Source organism: Myodes glareolus, chromosome 26 (genome assembly GCF_982192425.1).
Source record: "Myodes glareolus chromosome 26, mMyoGla1.1, whole genome shotgun sequence".
In the NCBI taxonomy this organism is placed as follows: Eukaryota; Metazoa; Chordata; class Mammalia; order Rodentia; family Cricetidae; genus Myodes; species Myodes glareolus.
The window spans coordinates 9,229,398-9,252,845 of NC_142051.1; positions in this window are offsets into that span (position 1 = coordinate 9,229,398).

The window sequence follows — 23,448 nt, forward strand, 5'->3', positions numbered from 1 at the left end:
CTGGAAACAGATTTTACGTGGTCATCCAATTCAGTTGGCTCTTACATTCTGTCCACTGCTATTCTGAAAAAAACATCAAGCTATATATATAGATGCTACTTATAGGGATGGCAATGCTAAAGTCCTCTTCTTCTGTTCTTTGACCGGCTTTAGTTCTCTGTGTTAATCACCATCTTACCTGAATATTAGATTCTCTGTTGGGGATGAAAGAAGTATTAACCTCGGGATATAACAATCATTCAGAGTCACATGAATCACATAAGCTCACAAAGAGCATCACACCCTTAATGTGGGGTGTTCAATCAGCTACTCAGGTGACCTCTCGTCACTGAATCCTGATGATTCCCTCAGATGTATGTCAAAGAGGAAAAGACCAAGTAACACACAAAGGCAGACTCATTAGAATTACACCTGACTTCTCAATGGAGACTCTAAAAGCCAGAAGGCTCTGCACAGATGTGTTACTGACTGAACACAGACTCTAGACTAGACTACTTTACCCAGTAAAACTTTCAGTCACAATAGATGGAAAAAATAAGGTATTCCACAATAAAACCAAATTTAAGCAGTACCTATTCACAAATTCATCCCTACCAAAGGCATCAGAAGGAAAATTCCAAAATAAATAGGTTAGCTACACCCCTGTGAAACAAACACACACACACACACACACACACACACACACACACACCTACCTCAGACCAGCAAATCAAAAGTGGTAAATACTATGGAAATCCTATGTTCTAGTTTCTTTGGTACAGGAGGTACTCTGAATGTTACCAAAAGAGAAACAAAGACATCAACCCAGCAACAAACCCTTTGATCTACAGTGACATGCTGCCTATAAGGGTTATGGCACTGGATAGGGCATTGGTGGCACAAAGCTCCTGGGAGTAACCATCCAATATCTGATTTGACTTAAGGCCCACTCTACCAGTTAGAACCCATACCTGACTCTGCCTGGATGACAAGCAACCAGAGACATAGTCAAGGTAACAACTACAAAGCTTTTTTAAAAAAATTGCAGTAAAATGATTCCTAATGATATCCTGCTATATTCATATCAATGCCCCACTCAACCATCATCAGAGAAACTTCCTTCTGCAGCAGATGTGGACAGATGCAGAGAGCCATAGCCAGACAACATGCCAAGAATGAGAGACCTTAGAACTCTCAGTCCTAAATGGGATGCCTCCTACAAATTCCTTCTCTCAGGGCTCAGGGAAACCTATAGAAAAGGAGGTGGAATAGGTGTAAGAACCAAAGAGGATGGAGGATAACAACAAAACAAGACATTCTAAATCAAAATGACTAGAGCTCACAGGAACTCACAGAGCCTAGGGCAGCATGCACCGGGCTGTACCAGTTCTTAACCTACATTATGGATTCTAGTTTAGTGTTTTTATGGATACCTGTGTGTGATGCAAAAGAGTGAGTCTCTGATCCTCGTGCTTTCTCTTGTGTTCTTCAGTCTACTTGTTTCTTCCAACACTGATGCATTTGTTATTATTTTATCTTATTTTATTTTGTTATTATCCTTAATAAGCTTATTTGTTTGCTAATGAGAGATAGAAAGAGAGTGAATCTAAATAGGAGGAGAGGTGGGGATCAACTGGGAGGAGTAGAGGGAGAAGATATCATAATCAAGATATATTATATAAAAACAATTCTATTTCTATAAAAGAAAAACATAAAACTCAAATAGACCTTCTAAAATTTTTAAAAGAATATACTTAGCTTGTAGGCAATACTATTCTCTTTTACATAAAACAGCACAGATTTTGACATCTTTGTATTTATAAGAACCAACTCTTCCAAAATGATTAGATAAAGCATGTGATTCTGCCATCTGAAGAAATGAAATATCAGAGTTACAAAGAAAGTTTAGGGAAACAGTAAACGATAGTAGACCCTGTTATTTCCAGATGATACATCCCAAGGCCCCCAACTTGTGGATATTTGAAACTTTAAATAACATAGAACATTGTACTCCAATTCATTTTTTCTATACATATTTACTCATAGTATAGTTTAATTTAAAAACCAGATGTCGTATAAATTAACAATATAATACAGTGGTTTCTCATTCTGTGGTTTGTGATTCCTTTGAGGGGTCATATAGAAGATATGCTGCATATCAGATATTTTCATTATACTCATAACAGTAGCAAAATGACAGTTATGAAGTAGCAACAAAATAATTTTATGGCTGAGGGTCACCACAACATGAAGAACTGTATTAAAGAATTGCAATCATTAGGAAGATTGAGAATAACAAATATAATAGATAGAAGATAGATTAACAAGATATCATCAAATCAGGTACTAAAAATGTACCATATAAATTGACTAAGTTAGCTGTAGTCCCTGATCAAGAGATACAGGACACTGTAGAGCATCCTTTAATGGGACTTCCAAATAAAAGAACAAATAACAACATAAGGAAAGCACCAAATTAGTTGTTTACAAGATACCTGCAGACAGTGGCTTGGGAGTGAGGTGGGATGTCCTTCTCTATGTTGTGACTATATGTTATTACTATTGGTTGACAATTAAATCCGCACATATATACAGGAGAAGAAGGGCAGGTTAGAGAGGAATACCAGCCAGCCACCCAAGAAGAGAGATGCCAGTCACAGCCTAAGGAAAAAGATGCCAGAACAGAGGTAACAGCATGGCCACATGGTGATACACAGATCAGTAGAAATGGGTTAATTTCCCAAGCCACTGGCCAAGCAATTATATGTAATATTTGTCTCTGAGTAATTATTTCATAAGATACTGCAGGGACCAACAGGTGGGGCAAGAAACTGTTCTGGTGGGACCAGGTGAGACAGAGAAAACTTCCCCAGTACAGGGGAGTTGAGTCAGCAAGACAAACTTCCTAGATGATGTTTTCCATCATGACTGAGCTCCCCACACCTGAACTTCTGGATTCTTTTTCCCACTCTGGGCTCTAGAGCATCTCAGGATAAAAATAGTGTACTAGCCATGGTTTGCCTTCCTGCTGTTTTCATGAACACAATGTTTTATTCTTGGGCTAATGTTGATGTGTGTTTCTCCCTTCATCAAAGTTAGGAGTACCAGCCCACCTCCAGACAGGCCTAGCAGTACACACTGAAACAAGCATACTTGGGTTTTAAGTGGAAGGTGCGCAGACAGGTCACTTCCAGTGCCAGGTTCTCAGTGAACTCAAACTACACACGACCATTTATAGCTACCATGGACATAAGAGTTATGCAGCAAAAAGGATTTAAGTTGTAAATTATAATAAGATCTTGAACTGCAGACTTTTGGTCTAGATAATTTGAACCATTCCAATTATGAGACGACCAACAGATCAGAGTCAAGAGCAAACAGAATGAAATATTATGAAATATGTGCAAATATGTGCCTGAACTGATCCTCACAAATTCCAGCACAGAAGTTCTTGAACAGAAAAAATTAATTCTAAATTAACTTTATGTTTTGATGCCAAGATAAATAGAGTGAGAATGTTAGAAAATATCGTGGTGGATTGATTAATAAAATAGAAATGGAGAAAACATTGTAGCTAAAGACCAATTACTTGCAAGGGAATGAGCAACTATTCAGGCATTTTATTTTTAATTATTATGTATTAATCCCACCAGTTCACATTGTCAAGCATAAATACATAAGTGAAATCAAAACTTTTTTTCAAAGCATTTTCTTGTAGTATCCACACAATATCCACTATAAATCTCCATACCGGGCTGCCTTTGTGTTTCCTAACAATGATCAACAATGCGTTGGAGACAAATCCTCATGAATTTTCACAGGTTTTTGAAACATTCAGAGAAGCGAAACTCATGGATGTAGAGAGCAGACTAGTCATCAGCGGCTCCGGTGGGACTGGGTGAAGAAGGGCAAATGCTGGAATATGGGCAGTGTAACCTGGACAGGAAGTGCTAAGCTTTATGTCACAGATTATGACTGGGATTAATAATAATGTCATAATGCATCTTATAATGTTAAGGTTCGAAAAAAAAGAGAATTTTAAATGTGCTCAGTCTGAAAAGCTGATAAATATGGAAGACAATACATATTCTAAGTAGCTTGATTTACTCATTCCAGAATCTGTACAAAGAATTGTACAAAGAATTTGTACAAAGAATTTGCATCATGCTCCATTAACACAATTATTATTTATCAATTAAAAGTAAAAAAAAATAAAGCGGAGGAGATGGGTCTGTGGATAAAGCACCTGCTGCACAAGCATGAGGAAGGTCAGGAGTTCAGATCCCTAGAAACCATGTTAAAACCAGGCAAATTGTATGCCACCTTTAATCCTAGTATGTAAGATACAGAAAGGAGAGACACCCTGGGTGAACCAGCTAGCTAGACTATGCAGAAGTCCAAGTCCAGTGGGAAACTCATCTCAGTAACAGGAAGATCTCTGATAGAAGACACTCAATGTCAGCTTTAGACCTCTACACTCATGTGTACACGTGTACATGCACGTATACCCACACTTATGTGAACCTGTATATACAACTGAATACCACAAACATGCAATAAAGTAAAAGAGAAAGGAGAAAATAAAAGACACGAGGCTCAACAAGAGTATTGTTCCTGTGTCATCTTTAGAGAGTGCTAGGTTTTTGCTTTTTGTGTTTTGGAGTGGGAGCCTTCTATTAGGAACTTGAGAACTCATTAAGATTGGTCCAGTATTTAAGATAACATTTGTCTTAAAGATTGTTTATAATCAATTTGGATGGATACAGTAATAATTAATATTTTACTATCATTTTATATTTATGACAGACACACTTGAAATAAGTGTCCTAAGCAGGGCAAAACTGAAAAGAAACCTAGTAAATTCAGATAAATGCATTTATTCATGCATTCTCATACAAATAAACAAACAGTCTTCTGGTTTATATTCAGTATTGCTACAAGAAACAACAAACTCGCATTCTCCAGATTTGCTTTGTGGAAGAACAGTGAACATTAACGAAGAACGCTTTTGAGAAACTGTTTGAGGGAGTGTTCTCATCTAACATGCTCTTGTGCACACATTTAAGTGTAATCCTCACTACTCATCAAGGAAATGGCTCTTTGCAACAGGCAGAGATCATTACTGAAAATCACAACCCACCAAATGGCAGAGTTCTGTAGCCAACACCAAATGATAACATGCACAACACAGCTTCTGCACCTAAGGCTCAGAGACCATTGCGGATTCGACAGGGTGATTATAAGCAGCAGAGGAAGAGCTGTCTGCTGTGAGATTGTGTACACTGAAAACGTCAGAAGAAATATGCATAAAGTCTCACCATCATATAGTCTAATGAAGTGTGAACAAGGACAGCAATGTATGGTGCCATTGTGGAAGGAGGAAAGCTCAAGAGAACTCCACCCTGGATGAAGAACTACAGTCAAGTAAGCAAGGCTAAGAGCAGGAATGATAATAGTCCCCAGGCAGGAGCACACTGGGGTTATTTAGAACTAAAAGCCATTCCTGAACATTTTACATAGAAGTAACGTTATATGGACTGAGAAGATTGTGTTGATAAATTTAGGTTTATGTGTGTGTGTGTGTGTGTGTGTGTGTGTGTGTGTGTGTGTGTATACATGGGTATGTATAAAGCAAGAACTAAAACAACAGTAGTAAAAAAAATGCCATAAATTTAAAAGTGAATAAATACATTGGAAGGTTTGGAGGAAATTTTTAAACCTCAAAAACTAGAAAAATACTAAAAATAAATATATCAGTGTTAGAATAAGATACCATTACCACTACATAAGACTGAAGAGAATTCTCTTCTCCAAAGAATTCGTTAATAGGAGGGAAATATAAAAAATAATGAGATGATAATAGAAAATAAGGGAAATATCAAAGCAATTTGTAATTAGTTAAGATGCTAACACTGTAGGGACTTCAAAGTTGACTCAAAAGACACCAAGAAGTTCTCAGCACAGAGGAGACTTATTTGTTCTAGAACAAAGGTTGGGGAATAAGAGACAATGATAGGAGATAGAGGATGAGAAAGAAGGGGAAAAGGAAAAAAGGAAATGGGGAAGGGATGTTTGTCCTAGAGGACAAAGGACTGCATCTACATACAGAGGAAGTGGAAATGTTGGTCAAGGTTGGGTATAACGGCTGTCTCAGTTAATGTTCCGGTTGTGTGGAGCCATCTGAGGCTGGGGAAGTGCAGTCTGTGAGGCTGGACCAGCGTGTAGATTCTGAAACAGTTAGGGCTGGTACTGGAGCAGTCGATGGCTGATTTGAAATCTGCTGGGACAGATGGCCAACATACAAGGCAAAGTTAAGGATTTCAGTGGGATTTTTTTTTATCTTAAATGTACATTTGAAAGTGTTAGGTACAAGTGCCTTATAGTTGGGAAGAGGAGTCCGAAGACCAGGGAAGGGGGAGAGATCCCACCCTAAGGAAAAGGCAATAGGCAGGAAAACATAGGATGTTGGTGACAGAATAATTAATCTTTTATCTGTGTCTGTGTGAGAGTCCTTGAGAGGAGCCAGGAAAATTTAGATTGGCTATATAAGGTTAATTGGAGAACAACTGTTATCTGGAAGCAGATTCTGGTTGTTTTGGGGAAAATACATTTTAAGAGGTTTTTTTTGTTACAACAGAATAGTCTTTTGTAGGTATTCAGATGGGTTCTGAAACTAAGATATTTCAAGGACATGAATAATTAGGGGGGTTCTTGGTGAAAGTGAAAGGGACAATCCGTAACAGGTTTTTGGGGTTGGTGGGGAAAGGTTGAGAGAACTTGGCTTTGATTTCCAAACGGGGACTTGAATGATCAAGGGAACAAGTGGTCAGTTGATAATGGGATTCCCCTCTGTATACCATTGGTTAATAATGAAGCTGCTTTTAGCCAATGGTTTAACAGAATATAGCCAGGCTGGAAAAGATATTTATAAAGAGAGTAGGAGGAGTCAATGAGAAGCCATGTAGCCACTACAGAAAACAGATTTTTCCGCTGGAGCCCACCAAAATTTTGTCAGTAAGCCACAACCTCATGGTGATGCACAAATTAATGGAGATGGATTAGTTTAGGATATAAGAGCTAGCCAGCAATATGCTTAAGCTATTGGCCAAGCAGTGTTTTAAACAATATACATTCTGTGTGCTTTTTTCGAGTCTGGGCGTCCAGCAACAAATAAGCAGTCTCCAGCTCCAGTCACTAGTGGGGATAGGGCATTGGAAACTGGGGTATTGCTGGCAAGAGGAGGGGTAGCTATGATAAGATTTTGAAGACAGGTACAAAATAGTGGGATGCATTGAAGGAGGAATTCGAGAAGCTGAAGAGAAAGTTTGTTGGATGACCTTGTCTCAAGCGAGGGTTTGGCCATGTGAGACAGAGGGAGAGAGAGAGAGAGAGAGAGAGAGAGAGAGAGAGAGAGAGAGAGAGAGAGAGAGAGAGACAGAGAGAGACAGAGAGAGACAGAGACAGAGAGAGACAGAGACAGAGAGACAGAGAGAGAGAGACAGAGAGACAGAAACAGAGAGAGACAGACAGAGAAAGAGAGTCGGAGATGTTGCATTGGGTTTAGTTATGTCCTGTAACTGAAAGTGTGGGATTTGCTCAGAGTGTTTGATGTATGAGGACACCGTGGTAACTAAATGTTTAGGGGAATCAGTCAGTTGGTGGTGGATGCTTGGCAATCATTTGGACAGATGAAAAGTAGGAGTGTGAGGAGAGTGATGAGATTTGTGGGGAAAGGGTAATCTTGACGAAAGAGGAACCCAAAGGTGAAAATGGTATCCCATGTTGTAAGAGGGCTAGGTATGTTGTCTGGATTATGTTGTCGGGCATACTGGAAGGAAGTGGGGTGAGGCATAAGGGTTGGCTTATGAAAGGATGGCTTGACAGGATGTCTTGTTGGTGTGATTATTGCTTTTACTGAGAATGCCAGGGTCAGTCTGTTGTGGCTATCTTCAAGGGAGAAGCTGTCATATCAATAAAAAGTGTAAGCAGAAGTAGCTAGAGGACCTTCCAAGGCTGTAGGAAACATTATTGGGATGAAGGGATAAACGTGGTTGTGTTGAGGGGAGGACAAGTGAGAAATATGAATGATGTGTTTATGATAGGAGAAGTTTGGCAGCATGTAATCCAAGATGGCAGAAGGGATTGGAGTCCTCTCTAAGTAGGAGTTGAGAGAGAGTGATGGGGATCAATTGTGAGGGTGGATCCCAGAGAGTGCCTGTCAGATTTGGAGGTGAACAGAAAGGGTGTAGCTAGAGCACACAGACAAGAAGGTCAGATATAGATTGTGCTGTCTAAAGTTTTGGAGAAGTGAATAGCAGGGATAAAGGTGGTCCAAGTAAGTGTTTATGCATTTTGGAAGTGTAAAGAGAAAGGTCTGGGAGGGCTGGAGCAGAAAGAAGAACATTTTAAGTTTAAGGAATAGTTTGAGAATGAGAAGAAAGAGGTCCAGAAGCAACTAGCTTGGAGCACCTTCAAAAAATAATAATAAAAGCCTCCAAGTTATAGTCCTCATTAAAGTATTTAAACTAACAAATTTCCTGTTCTTTCAAATCTTCCACCATGTGGTAGTCTTCTGCTTTCCCCTCTGATCACATTCATTTTGATTTGAATGGAAAAGCCCAGTTTGCTTCTAATAAGGTACTCTCAAGGTGAACATAATTCTTTAGACTTAAACACACACACATACACATATGTACAAAGGATGAACAAGAACAACAGTCGACATGCCAATGTATAAGGAGGGAAGCTCACGAGACTGCCACCCTGGCAGAGAACTGCAGGCACCTACAGAATACTGAGAGAAGAGGAAGATGAGTCCCCAGGGAAGAGAGCAGTGATTATATTTCAAGTACATTATTTTTCATGTTTCTGGGGTGCAGTATCTTGATTTTATTTTCAAAAGTCAGAGAAAACGTCTGCCCTCCTGACTGTTGCCATGTTTTCATGAAACACTATCCAATGTGAAGACTGGAGAAGAGGCAATACCATGTTCCTGACTGCCATTTCAAAGGACACCCAGAGCAAATATTCATGGGAGTTTGCCAAATAGAGCTGTATATTGCCAACTTCATACCTTAATACCAATATGCAAATATATTTTATGCTTGTTCATTTACATAGTGAGTCTTTTTTTGGTAATTTTTTCAACCTTTCATTTAGGTTTTGTCATAATATGGGAGTTTTTAAACCTCCCTTTTAAATAGTTTTACAGTCATTTTCAATTTTCAGTTGATGTGCTGAATAGTCTATTTCACTAAATACAAAAGTTTGAACTAATTTGTTATTTCATGGGAAATCCGGTCTTATGATAGATAGCTCACTGTGCCTAGTTGCTTATATAGACTAATTCAGAAGCAAACGTATTTCATCCTATATCATGCTATGTAAATGTCAAGGTAAAATTTGGTATCTGGTTATTTAAATAAGAATTTTTTTTGAAACCATGCTACATTGGAATTGCTGTTCCTCAATGACATTAGATATGTTTCAAGTCTGAAAAGCCACCAGAGTCCAGGAACTGCTCTAACAATACAATGACCAAATGCTGGTCCTGGAACAGTGCTGTGTCTATTACATCTGAATACACATACTGTTCCCAAACACCACTCCTTTTAGGCTTTAATTACACAGAAATTGTTCAGAACTTAGAATTCAGCCTCATTGACATAAAAACTGTTAGGAAAAATCTGATGTCACCCTTTGTCAGCTATTCATCCAAGTTTCCAGTCAAAGAAAAATACTTCTATTGCTACATATTGAACAGAGATCAGTTGTCGGTGATAAACTGGCAGTTTCTGCCATGGAGTGTCCTTTGAGACACTCATGTATTCATGCCCATTCCTGTTCACAGGTGCCACAGCCCATCACTGCATTGAGCTCAAACCTAAGGTCTTGTACAACATGTGGTCCTTTGAAAAGGCTCATGCATGAGTGAACAAGAAGAAATGCTTCCTTTTAGACATGATTTAGTGTGTGTCATAAAAGACTGAATTAAAAATTTAGGAAGGAAAAGTATTAGCATGGTTTCTGATTCAATGTAATGAAATCAACTAACCCAGCGGTTTCGTCATAAGTAGCTCTGTGCTCCCCACTACGGAGACGTAGAATGAAAGGAATATGGTTGGGAATTTTATTAACTACAAGGGAATGGATATGATGAGCCAATATTCAGACTGAAGTCCTGCCAACCGTATATCATCAGTTAGGAAAACAGGAGAGTCAGATCTCAGGGCAAGAAAACATATGCTCGACATTCCCCTGGGAAATGGTGCCCTGTCAGGGAAATCGTGTTCTGATGGGGACTCCAGTAGTGAGGCAGCTCAAAGTGAGGAGAGGTACGGGAGAGCAAAGAGAGGAAGAGGCAGAAATTGAAATGTGTACATCTATCTCTGTCACTTATTATTTTTGCTTTCCAGCCTCAAATGTCATGGCTGTCGTTGTCACATCTATTCTGTTTGTCCTTGACATTTCACGCCTTTTAAAAACCTCTTCATTTGTATTGCAGTGGTGTTTCAAAGTGTTGAAATAAGCACACATTCCATCCTACATGTTGAGTTTGTATTCTTTTTCATAAAATAGGTTTATATACAGAAAATAAACATCCCTATCAACAAGAGATGAGTATTACATGACCAGCTGCCAATGTTTGCCTTGGTCATTAGATTCCAGCCCTTTTCAATCAAATTAAAAGAGAAAGGGCTAGAATAGACAAAAAATAAATGTGAACAGGGAATCTGATCCGTGAGATAGTCTGTGGAACACAGGGGATGGGAAGAGAGTCCACTGCCTGTTACAGCAGTCTATGGTATTTATTCTGGTCCCTTTTATCCGACAATGTGAAAAATAAAACAATTTGTGGAAGGGATTAGAAATTTGCATAGTGAGTAAGTAACAACAATAGAAAGTATTGAGTAAATGGAATCATATTAAAACCCCTTTTGCTTGAATCAACAGCTAACATATGAGAAATAATACAAAATGGAACAGAAGGGCACAAAAGTAGCTGTCGATTGCCTGTCTTCTTACAAACTACACCCACACATTGAGAAACAGGAAATACGGCCTGTGAGCCATGTACAGGGATCATGTTAATGACTAAATGCATATATGCTGTGCTCTACACCACCATTCATCTGTACAAAATGAGGTTTTTTAAAAGTTAGAATAAAAAAGTAATGGTAGCCAGAACACTGGTTTCACTTGAGAAAATGTTCATTTGGGAAAACACTGGGGGTGTTGGGAGTACAAGCTGGAAAGATAAGTTAGCCGTTAAGGGAACTTGCTATTTTGGCAGAGAATCTGTGTTTGTATCAACACTGGCATCAGACTGCTCAAGTACCTTTCACTCTGATCTTAGGGACCCCAATGCCCTCTGCTGGTCCTCCACCATCATATGAATGCATGTGGCATGCATAAAGACATGTTGATACAAGCATACAAATAAAAATAAATTTAAGAAAATATGTGATATATAAAGTGAGATTTTACAGATGAAGCCCTGAAGGACTTAAAACAAACAAACAAAACCAACAACAACAAAAGCCTCTGGGGAGGGGAGGGGATTAAGTTTGGCTTTCAAAAGAGAACACCCCTCAAGTAGTTTCTACTCTGTCTCCATTGATACTAGATAATCTCAATTCATGGAAGATTTGTCCTCATGCCGATGAAAGTCTCATATTTCATTTGAAAATCAGACAAACGTCCCTTCTTCTCTCACTTTTTGCAATGCACAAAACATTCTATTTTGGTGAATCCACGCTGCAGACCAGCAGAGTGCCGATCAGATCATTTCCTTGGCCTTAGTCAGATCCTGACAGAATCAGCAGAAACTTTGTTCTGCAACGGAGGCTTCAAGCCAAATAAAAGTCAACCTCCAAATCCATTTGCTCAGCACAGATACAATTTATGTTTTCCCCTTTTGCTTAGCAAGCACTTGTGCTACAAATTTTATCTGGAGAATTTTGGTGGTAATGAAACATTGCTATAATTTAGGATGAGCCAAGCATGTATAAAAATGAGAGAGCAAAAATCTGTCTTTCTTGGTCCACAGAGACATTTTTAAAATATAGATACAATATATTTTCTCTGAGCTTCTCAGAGATTTCTTCTGTTGTTCATAATTCAACAAAAAAAATCAATAGAGAAGATTTTATTTTCAATTAGTAACCATTCATGTTTTAAGGAAATAAATACTCGTCATTCTTGATTCTTCTAGTACATTTGTAAAATTCTACAATACAGGTGTATGCCTCTTTCTGCTCATGGAAATTGTTTAGATGACATGCCCACACAAGTATGAGTAAAAATGGATTTTTGGGTGATCACACCAAACAAATAGACGTTTAAAAACCATTCTTCAGCTTTTATTACTCCTTTTTTTTTTTGAGGTGCATTTCATATGAGGTGCCTGCCAAGAAAAGATGAGCTGTTTCTATTTCAAGATCAATATTGCTGTATTTGAAGGGATATAGAGAGAGCTATCCTCAATGAAATAACCTCACAAATTACCAAATGCTTATTTCTTGAAATTCATCTATCAATATAATGATTTTTTAAACTGTATGAGGAACCGATCGTCAATAACACATAACTATAAAAACATACTGAAGGAAATCATGCGAGGAAACACTGAGGGTTTTAATTTATGTTATATGATGATGTTATTTGCACAGTTCTTTTGCAGGTATACATGTGTGGTCTCCATGCATGTAGATCCACATCGACATGGATGTACATTGTGAGTAAATATGTGGACAGCAAAGATTAAGGCCAGGCATGATTTTTCTTCTTCTTTCAACTTATTCATGGTGCAGGATTTCTCACGCAGACCCAGGGTTGTCTGACTTGTTCCATCGATCCACTGCCTGAGGTCTGGAATTACAGGCCAGCAACCATTGCCACCAGGCCTTTACACAGCTCTGGAGCCCTGAATTTCCGCCCACTTTCTGGTGCAGGAACCTTTTAACCATTCATCCATCTCCCCAGATTTTGTTCCAAGAAGTCTCACGTTTTCATGATTTGCATTACTACAGGCTAATACAAGTTTCATCAGCATTCTCCTTAATACCCTGACTTTGGACAGTGGCAGAAAGCTCTTCGTGTGAGAATAAAGAGGACAAAGATAAATCATAAGGGAACATATACAATAAATTCTGAAAAGCAAACAGTAATGATAAACTTAGGGGATTTAGGTTTTCAAGAGCAGCTTTCCCAGGAGGATTTGAGAAGTTATTCAGAAAGCTCCCTAAGCTTCTTAAGTCCTTTGAGATTTTCAGGTGATGTTTTCAGCAAAATGTTGGTTTAGTGCAAACTAATGCCACTGGTCATTATAAACTATCTTCTTCTGAGACAATTGGAATCGCTTACTATAGAATCTGTCAAAATATGATGAAATACTTAAAAGTCTTTCAAGTCAAGACTACAAAACCCTTTATTATATGTGGTATTACACCAAGCTATGGAAAAAAATACATTATTGTAATATAAGGTGAGGGTATGTGAAGTAGGTATACTTACTTGGAGATTTATTCAAATTAAGGCAACCTGTGTGCTTACGTCTTTCTACCAAGTATCCTTTATTCTCTGTCAGAATTTCTATTATAAGCTTGGATCTTCACATCCCCATAAAGGTATTACACTCACTGTCATTACTAATAAATAAGTCAGCACTTTCTAGGATGTTTTAATATATTTACAGACTTTGTAAGTACCACATCTGTACCACAAGATTGCCTCGGAATTGGTTTTCTGCCACCTGTAAATGAGTTGAAATGTACGAACAATATTTGCTCTATTCTGTCCCCTCTTCCCAGAGGCAATGCACTGCTGCCTACTTCCCAGCATCTGAAGTTTTGCAATATTTTCTCCCTTTATGATGGTAAGTAGTAGGGGCAATAGCATTACCATCACAGAAGTTATAGAGGAATAATGTCCTTGTCCTATCCATACTATTCTTCTTTCATACTATCCTGTGTTTAACCAGTATCTGTGGTACCTTGGGGTGGATTTCCTAGGCCTCATTTGAAGATTTATTGAAGATACCCGTTACCCTTTGCTTCAGGTAGAACAATGCTCAGCTATAGGCTTACTATAGATGTCTCTATGACTTACTTGCAAACAAGTAGAAAGGCTAAATTACTAAACAGAAACAGAACCATGCACACAGCAAGGTTGACTGGCTAGGTTTACATCTATAGCATTCCGTGCCTTTCATTTGCCTACCATAAAACACCCTACTTCATCCACCACCCTAGAAAAGTTTATAGCACAATTTTATGGCCATACACAAGATGTCTCTAAGTGACAATAATTTGAATGAGATGTTCTGCGTACTAGGCTGAGCCCCTACTAGCTAATTCCCATGAGAAAATTGAAAATAGCTTGTTTTCTCTAGGTAATTCTGCCTGTTAATTATCCATTCAATTCAAATTAAGAGCAGTCAAGATCTATATAGAAAAGGGTCACTCAAAGTAGCTTCTTTGTCTAAATGGTTCTAGAAACTTCTTTTTCTCAACATTTAAGATTAAAATTTTTATCCTATACACATCTACTCAGTTGTTGTTTATAGTTGAATAACTTTACCAGTACAAAGGATGTGCAGACAAATTGCCTTTGAAGTGTTTGTTAAAATGCAGTATGTGTCACAACTGGGTCAACATAAAGTTTTTAATTAGATGACAACTGTTATTTGTAAGTTTCTCAACAGTGTGCTGAATATTTACTTAAGGATAGCTCCCAGTGTTTTCTTCATTTTTTTTTGAATCATGTCCACCAAATAACCAAGAAATTTTTCTAATCAAGTATGTAGTAACACTTTAGGCATATGTAAGCCACAAAAACTTCAGCCACATGTAGTAATAGTCAAATGCTTACCGCCATCTTATTTCTTCTTTACATCTATTACTTCACCTATAAAAGCATATGCCACTGATATTACCTAAGGTTTAATATAAATATAACAACTAGTGTCTCTGATTTTGTTTATATTTAATTTACAAATACAAATATGCTCACATCTTGCTATTTGACTGGTTTCTGTTGTTGTCTTGTTGGTTTGTTTGTTTTGAGAGACTAAATTAAGTAAATGAACGTGTAAATTCTAAAATACTTAAAATTACATTTTTTCACAAATTATTGTACAGTATGTTATTAATTATAGTGGTGATATTGAATAATAGATTCCTTGAATTTATTATTTCTAACTGAGAATATCTTATAAAAGATATAAAACAATGATCACCATTGCAACATTTATACCAATTACTCTTGCCTCCCTATGAGGAGTTGGGATGATTTTCATAATGAAAAATATATTCTTCTAGACTCAGTAGAAGAAAAATGTGTACATGTAGACAAGCCAGACTTCCACTCTTGAAGCAATCTTCACGCCCACTTCATCATCCTCCCTCCCTCTGCTTAGAACATTTGCTTTCGTAAATCCATCTCTGGAAACCCTTTGCCTGCTCTTAAACTCCCTTCAAGTTTCTGACAGTGATCTTATAACTCAGAAATATCCTTATTAAAGAACTAGGAACCATTCCTTCAAGATGTCACAGTGAGGTCAAAGACGTAACTATCTCATGGGTGCCTTACTCCTATTTGTACAATTATTTTCTGTTGTAAACCTAGAAAGAGAGAACTTTTTCTTAGAGTCAATCATATTATCAAATACCAATGTTTCAGGGAAACACACACACAACACACATACACACATGTAATTCACATATATACACATATACTCTCACACATACTTACACAAACAAACACATACACACATAAACATACATAAATACACACACATACAAACACACACACACATATTCACACACACACACAAACTCTTCTAGCCCTTTGTTTCATTAGATTTCACAGTAGGCTTTCCTATTGCAATGGCCTAAACTAAGTCTGAATAAAGTATTTCCTATGGTTTAACTTTTTTTCTGTACAATTTTTGCTTTAATGCATAAGAAATATGTGAATATAAGCAAGATATATCAAATTTGCTCCAATTTTGGAGTTCATAAAACTGACCCTCAAAATCTCATCTGTACTATGGCATCCAAACTGACTTGTTCAAACCTGGTCTTTATATGCTTTTATCCAAGTTGTCCTAATAACAAATATTTTATGTAATTTTGAATGAATTTCTACATCAAACAAGTACCACGGTATGATTAAAATGTTTCTTTGAAGTTTCTGCATTAGGATTATCTCTATGCTGAGCTTAGAGGCTGTTGATTTTGAAGCCACAGCAAATGCTTTCTTGCTTGTAAGGGCTTGTATTTTAATAGAACAGGCAGGTATTGATTTGCAGAGAATTACTAAAAGCCCATGTGAGAAAACCCAGACATGTCTGAAGGTGAAGCTGGATGCTGCTTACACAGAGGCGCCAAGTATTATGTATGTAACAAAGATCAAGAGAGGGTGTTGTAAAATGGTGCCGCCCGCTAATGGGAAACTGATAATGCACGGATCTTAGGTGCAATCCCATAAATGGAACTATTGTTGGTGTTCTTGAACTCCGCGTCAGATTATTTGTTTTTTACTCAATAAGTTCTACTTCTATTTACACAGCTAAAGATGAAAGAAAAAGAGAAGGGATTGAAAACGTGGAGGGAACACGATGGACACTTCAGACGGGTTTGCTGTGATTGAAATGTTTTCAAATGTTAGCAAGAGATGATGAGAATGAAGAATAAAAGAAGTCCTTGGATTTCTTTGTAGAATTGTTTTCTAAATCCCTAATGAGGCCACCTCAACGTATTTCACAGAACTGGTGGGCATCTTTTTATCTCTCCAGTACTTACATTTCTTTATAACTCTTTTTTTATGGCAACAATGGGTCCTCTATGCTTTTAAGTTGTCTCCATTATTTAACAAAATACACTATTATTTTAGGTTAAAATATATTTTGTTCTGTCTACACAGCATTAAAAATTTACCATAATAACCCACTATGAAATAGAAACTTGGGGAGAGACAGCTAAAATTAAAGGCCATTTGAGAGGTTATATGGAAACCTAATACAGCTGAAGTTTCTTAAAGTATATACATATGTAAAGGTGATATTATGGAAATCATCAAGTAATTGGGGAAGCAGAACCACAGATGGCCATCTCTTGTCATCAAATATAACTTCCTGTACTGAAACTGAGTTACATCTAAGTGAGTTGTTAGCCAAAGAGGTCCCATGGAAATCCCAAAACAACCCAGACTGTTAACCAGACTATAGATTGTTCTCAACAAACTGACAGCCCAGACTCCATGACTCAAGATAACACCTTATTGAAGACATCACAACTTACTGAACATAGAAAAATTGAGATGATACCTATATAGAATCTTCATCTCTACTTGCTAGCAACTTTGGTACAAAAAGGTACTCTGTATACTGCCAAAAGAAAAATATAAACAACCTAGTCACAAAGTCTGTGATTGACAAAGACATCTGTCCTGTAAGATATGCTGGTGCCATGGTGGCAACTAACCAACCAATACCCAAATTAACTTAAGAACCATGCCACATGAAGGAACCCATATCTAACATTACTAGATTGACCAAGAACCAGAGATTAGATAGGCCAAGGACCTAAAACAACATCTACTATTACTGTTCTAAAAAAAGAAAGAGACAGAGAGAGACACAGAGAGAGATGGAGGAGGGGGAGGGAGCGAGAGAGGGAGGGAAGAAGGAATAAATGAAGGAAAGAAGAAAGCAGGTAAGAAAGGAAAAAAGAAAGCAGCAATAAGATATTCTTAATGACATTTTGCTATACTCACAGAATAATACCTAGCTGAGTCATCATCGGAGAGATTTTCTCCTACAGCAGATGGCAATAAATCCAGAGACATACAGCTAGGCCTTATGCAGATACTGAGAGTCCTTTGAGTGGACACTCACTGCTAAATGGAATGTTTCCATCAAGTCCCTCTACTCAGGCCTCAGGGAACCCCACACAAGAGGACATGGAAAGAGTGGGAGAGCCAGAGGGGATGGAAGACACCAAAAAAGTAAGGCCCATAAATCAACATGAACAAAATATGCATGAACTCAGAGAGACTGCAGAAACAAGTACAGGGTGTGCACGGGTTATGGATTCCAGCTCAGTGCTTTTATAGGTTTCCTGAGTCTACAAATGAGTGGATATTTGGTTCTTGTACTTGATATTGAGCTCTTTTCCTTCTGTTGGCTTGTTTTGTCAAACTTAGTGTGTTGGATTGCATTATATCTTATTATATTTTACTATATCATATTTTATTATTATCTTTTATAAGCCTGTTTCTTTCCTAATGAGAGACAGATAGTGGGTGATGCTTGGATTGAAGTGGGGAAAAACTGGGAGGGCCAGAGGGAGGGGACACCATAATCAGGATATATTATGTGAGAAAAACTCTGTTTTCAATAAAAGGAGAAAAAACTTTAAGAAAAGAAAAAGGAGGACAGGGATCATCCAACACTTGTGTAAGTTTGTTTCTGAACTACTGTTTAATCAAAGGGTGCTGCATGGATTTAGCTGCAGGTAAATTCCATGGAAACAAAGGTGTGTGTAGCTTACATTTTAGTACATCCTTTAAGATATGCAAGTGCATTTTCTCTCTTTATAGATTACCACATTTTCCATTGCCTACTTACAAAATAAGAAAGGACAAGAGATTTAAAATTTCAGAGAGTGGGCTCACAGAATGTTTCAGCTTGAGACCTTGCGAGCCACGGAACTGTAGTTGGTCAGGTCTGACCCAGTGAGAGTAGGTGTCTGTGTTCTCCTAGTTGCCATATAGATAATAAATCATCTCAGTAAATAGCTTTTCCTAGTTATGTTGTACCCAGCATGAGTACCACAAAGGACTAACAACCAACCACCTTGAAGTTGTACTTTGAGCAAATGTCTCCTGACAATCAGGTTGCTGTTATCTTCTTGTCCTTGTAATCTGCCACACCATGCACACCCTCAGATGGTATTTCAGGAGCATTTACCCCCAGCAACCAGAATTTGTGGTTCAATTCCTCGGTGGCTACTCGCTCATTTTATCTTACAATCTTTGGTCCCATAGTTTTGTGTCTCATTCACACCCTTTAAGATGACAAAAGTGAAGCTCGAGAAGTCAACTATTCTCCGACTAGACAAATAAACAGAATTCATGTTTCACAAACAACTCAGAACATGAATTCCTAGGCCATAATTGGAACTTGCAAAAGTTGAAATAACTTACTTCTGTTTTAACACAATTTCATGTGCAGCTTTTACCATGTTTTAGGCTGGAGCAGATAGCACTTGGAGGCATGCTTTCAGCAAAACAAACACCAGTACGATTTCCTTCCAGAAACAGTTGTTCTGTGGGAATCTGTGGGAATTAGACTAGAAAAGACAACAAATATCCCAGAGAATGGCCTTAGCTGAGACTTTGAGCCTCCCTCTGTAAACGCAGGGTTCTTCAGCGCTCCTTGTGCTGCCTTTCCAAGGCATGCTTTAAAATTTAAACAATAAAATTAATTTTTAAATTATATAACCACAACACTTCAAGTTGATTTATAGGTCATTGTGTCCAACAGCCACTTCACAACTTGAGCTGACTTCCACCGCCTTAGCTGAACTCCTGAAAAGTTAATTTTCAAATCACTTTGCCTTGCCAGAAAGCTGTGATACCTGGAGCCCTGGCGTTTATGCTGCCCTTTCACCCTTCTGCGTGCATTTAGACAATAGACTTTAGTTCCTCCCACAGCAACCAACACAGACCACACGGAATCTATATTCCATATTACAGCTCCTTCAGCACTTAAAAAAATCCTCATCTGATAAATAAATCCAAGATTTAAAGATAATCATCCAAAATGTATCAGATTCTGGTCACATCCACATTATCACAAATGACAAATAGCATCCTCTTCATGAATAAATATTACCTCACTGTGTAAACATGCCACACCCTTCCTTTTCCCTTCTTCAGTTAGTGGACATTCAGATTGTATATTACAAAGTGTTTCATAAACACTTGGATGTAATTACTATTAAACATGAAGATGTATGCTGGATCATACACAAGTTACATTTCTTATTTTTGAGAACTGTCATAATGTTTCCTATAACCTCTGTACTAATTTGTGTACTAATTTAATATGGCAGACAGTACGTAAGTATTCCCTTTTACCCACATCCTTATCAGTACTTGTTATTTTTAATTTGTTTGGTAACAGTCATTCTTACAAGGTAAAGAAATGCTTCACTAGACTTTGTTGTGGATCTCTCAGTGCTTTTGTGTGTCTTCTTTTAGGGAATGTCTGCTTATGCTTACCATCTTACTTCGGATGGTCTACTTGATTGTTATTGAGCCTTCTGAGGTTCTTACACATTCTAGAAGATGGTATGCTAAGTGAAATAAGTCAGAAAGGAAGACAAGTATATGAGCTTGTTCATATGGGCAATCTAAAAATGTGGGTCTCAGAAATGGAATGACAGCTATGTCGAGCTGAAATGATCAAGAGGAAGGAGAAGATGAAGACTGGCCAGTGAATGCTAGTTTACAACTAGATAAGGGAAATAAAATGCTCATTCCATTGCACATTTAAGTGATTATAGATAAAAAGTAATGTGCTTTTCCAAACACTGAAAGAAAGGACCGTCAATTTCTCTTCTTCAAATACAGACAGGATGAATGTTATTGCAGGTAGATATGATTTTCCATATTTGAAAATTTCACCACACAGACATATTGAGAATCACGTGGAACTGTATTATTACAGATAATATTCTGTTCCTGTTTCTGCACACAATTGGATTAGTGATCCAGTTGTTCCTTGAAGACAGGTGTTACAAAGCTTCTAAGACTCCTTCAGATGTCTCTGTGGTCTTCCAATTTCCCCTTCTGTACTCAGTGTGCAAAACAAAGGTGGAATCCACCTCCACCAAATCCAGGTCATGGCATGAGATTTGCCAGTCAGTGATTTATTTTTATTGTAATTCTTGGTTAAATACTTTCTATTCATAGATGCAAACTAAAATTTGTGATATTCTTGCGGTAGAGGCATAGTGGGTAGCAAAGACTGGGAAGAGGGGACACGTAGAAAGACTGATTGTCTGAAAATAAATTCAGTAGGAAAAAAATTCCTCTAAGGTTTGGTAGCATATACAGTGCCTATAAGCAACCATAATTTCTTTACTTACCTGAAAAGAGTTCAAATAAAATTGTTTAATGTTTCCAGCATAAGAGTTTATGAACATCTGAGATGACAGATGTGCTAAGAACCTTAATTTTCACATTGCATATGGTAACTATACATGTATAGAAATATTACGTTGTACCCAGTGGTATGCAATACATATTTGTCAATTTTTTAAAAGTTGCTATATCTTAAAGTGAGTATCAGTGAAAAAATAAGATTCTGTAATATTGTGACACCTCAGTCCTCATGGACATATCTTAATATTCTGTGTTACGAAACAATATTTATACCCAAAATATTTCCAAAGCACTTGATAATTGATTAGCAGGCTATAAACTGGGCACTTAACTGCGGCAATACCAGTTTTACTTAAAATAACTGAAAAGTAGTACAGGTTCAGAACTGGATATTTGAAGGCATTTTTTCAAAAGAATGGATTTAGCTCATTCAAAATGATTGTATTTTTGTCAATAATAAAATGTCTTACTTCCAAATGAATACTGAAAGACAACACTTTCCAGAACAAACTCGTTAGCTACCATTGTTCTACACAGTTTTCTGAAGAGACTAATATGAAGTAGCAGAATAAGTGAACAGTTCTACAAATGCCTGAATGACTGAACGTGCAAACTGTACCCATGTGTGTGCTATGTTTCATTCTAATTGAGAAATAGACCAGGGACTCTAATAATTGATGAAGCCATGGGTGTGAATCTGACTCTGCATTGTACCCAACACTTTCATGTGTTTCTCGAGACAGTTCTGCTCTTTCAGTCTTTTGATTCTTGTTCTAGAATGTCTGCCTTTTCTATACACACACACACACACACACACACACACATGCACACAAACACACACTACATTAACTTTCTGATAATCAACGTACCACTTAGTATATTCTTTCAAATAGCTGAATAACTCTTCATCATTTGGTTAGGAAGCATCCTTTTTGCAGTTATGAGAACATGTCTCTCACTGAAGTTTAAATCACTGCACACTAAATCGTCCATCTCCCTGAGAGATTTCATAGTTGAGCTGAACCTGGTGGGACAGGACTGTAATCTGGAATACTGTGAAGGCTAACACAGGAAGATCAGAAGTTCAAGACCCGTTTGACACAGAGTGAACTCAAGGTCAACCTGGGTGACCTAGTTAGACCCTCTCTCAAAATTTAAAAGTATAAAAATGGCAGAGGACATAGCACAGAGAAAAAGCTTTAGCTCAACATTGAGCATGGCCCTGTGCTCAGTGCCCACTACCACAAAAAAAAAAGAAATAAGATAAAAATAAATTAATTCTTATTTGTTCACCCTTGAATCCCAACAATCCAAATATATTTAATATTTATTGAGCCCTTTGCCCTAGGCACTGCTTGACATTTTCATAGATTATTTCATTCAATGTGAGCAGCAAGCTTGTTAGACAGCTCTGCATATTTTCCTTTCAATGGTACCGAAGTTGGTACTCAGCCATTTGCAGCACGGAGTCAGCAAATGTCAAAGCTAAAAGACACAAACTGCAGTCACCAACTCATCACATTAAAATGTACTGCAGTGCCATGAGCTCAGTAAGTACTGAATATGCATGTGTTAAACTGTCTTTTAAGGAAGTTTTCTGCTATTGGGTTAATTTCATGGTTGATGCTATATTATATATATTCCTTTAAAACCATTATTTGAAAAAATACTATTGTCATCAAATTGGAAAAAACTGTTGATCAATAAAATTCACAGTGTTTCTATGCAGTGTTTCTAAAGTCAATAGGGTATTTTCTAGTTTCGAAACTGACAAGTAAAACTGAAGTTACTCGAGAAGTCTTCCTGGGATGGGAGTTGGAAAGGAATATTCAGAGGCAGTCTCCATTTTACTGTCTCTGGAGTCCCTTAATGCCCCAAGTAGAATCGTGAAACACATCATAAATTTCTTTTAATCTCATTCTAAAGAACAGTTTTCAAATAAATGAGTGTAAAGTCCACTGACCATAAACTAAGCAGAAGCGCAGTGAAATTGAAAGTTTGGAATTAGCTATTCTGCTAGGAATAAAATCGCAGCTCTGAATAAGATGGCTGCCCAGCTGATATCTCTCGGTGCAGCCTTCTTTGATGGTCCGACCACTATTTAATATTTTGAATTGAGATGGAAAGATGCCCATGGTCACATACATTCTTTCCCTTACTCCCTGGTGTCAATTCATTTTGTTACAGCAGCCATTAGATTTTTCAGCATCACCATAATCTGGAGACAAAGAGGATGAAATTTAAGTTAAAGCAACCAAATCTAAAGTTTATTATGACAGAACAGTTTGTGGCTAA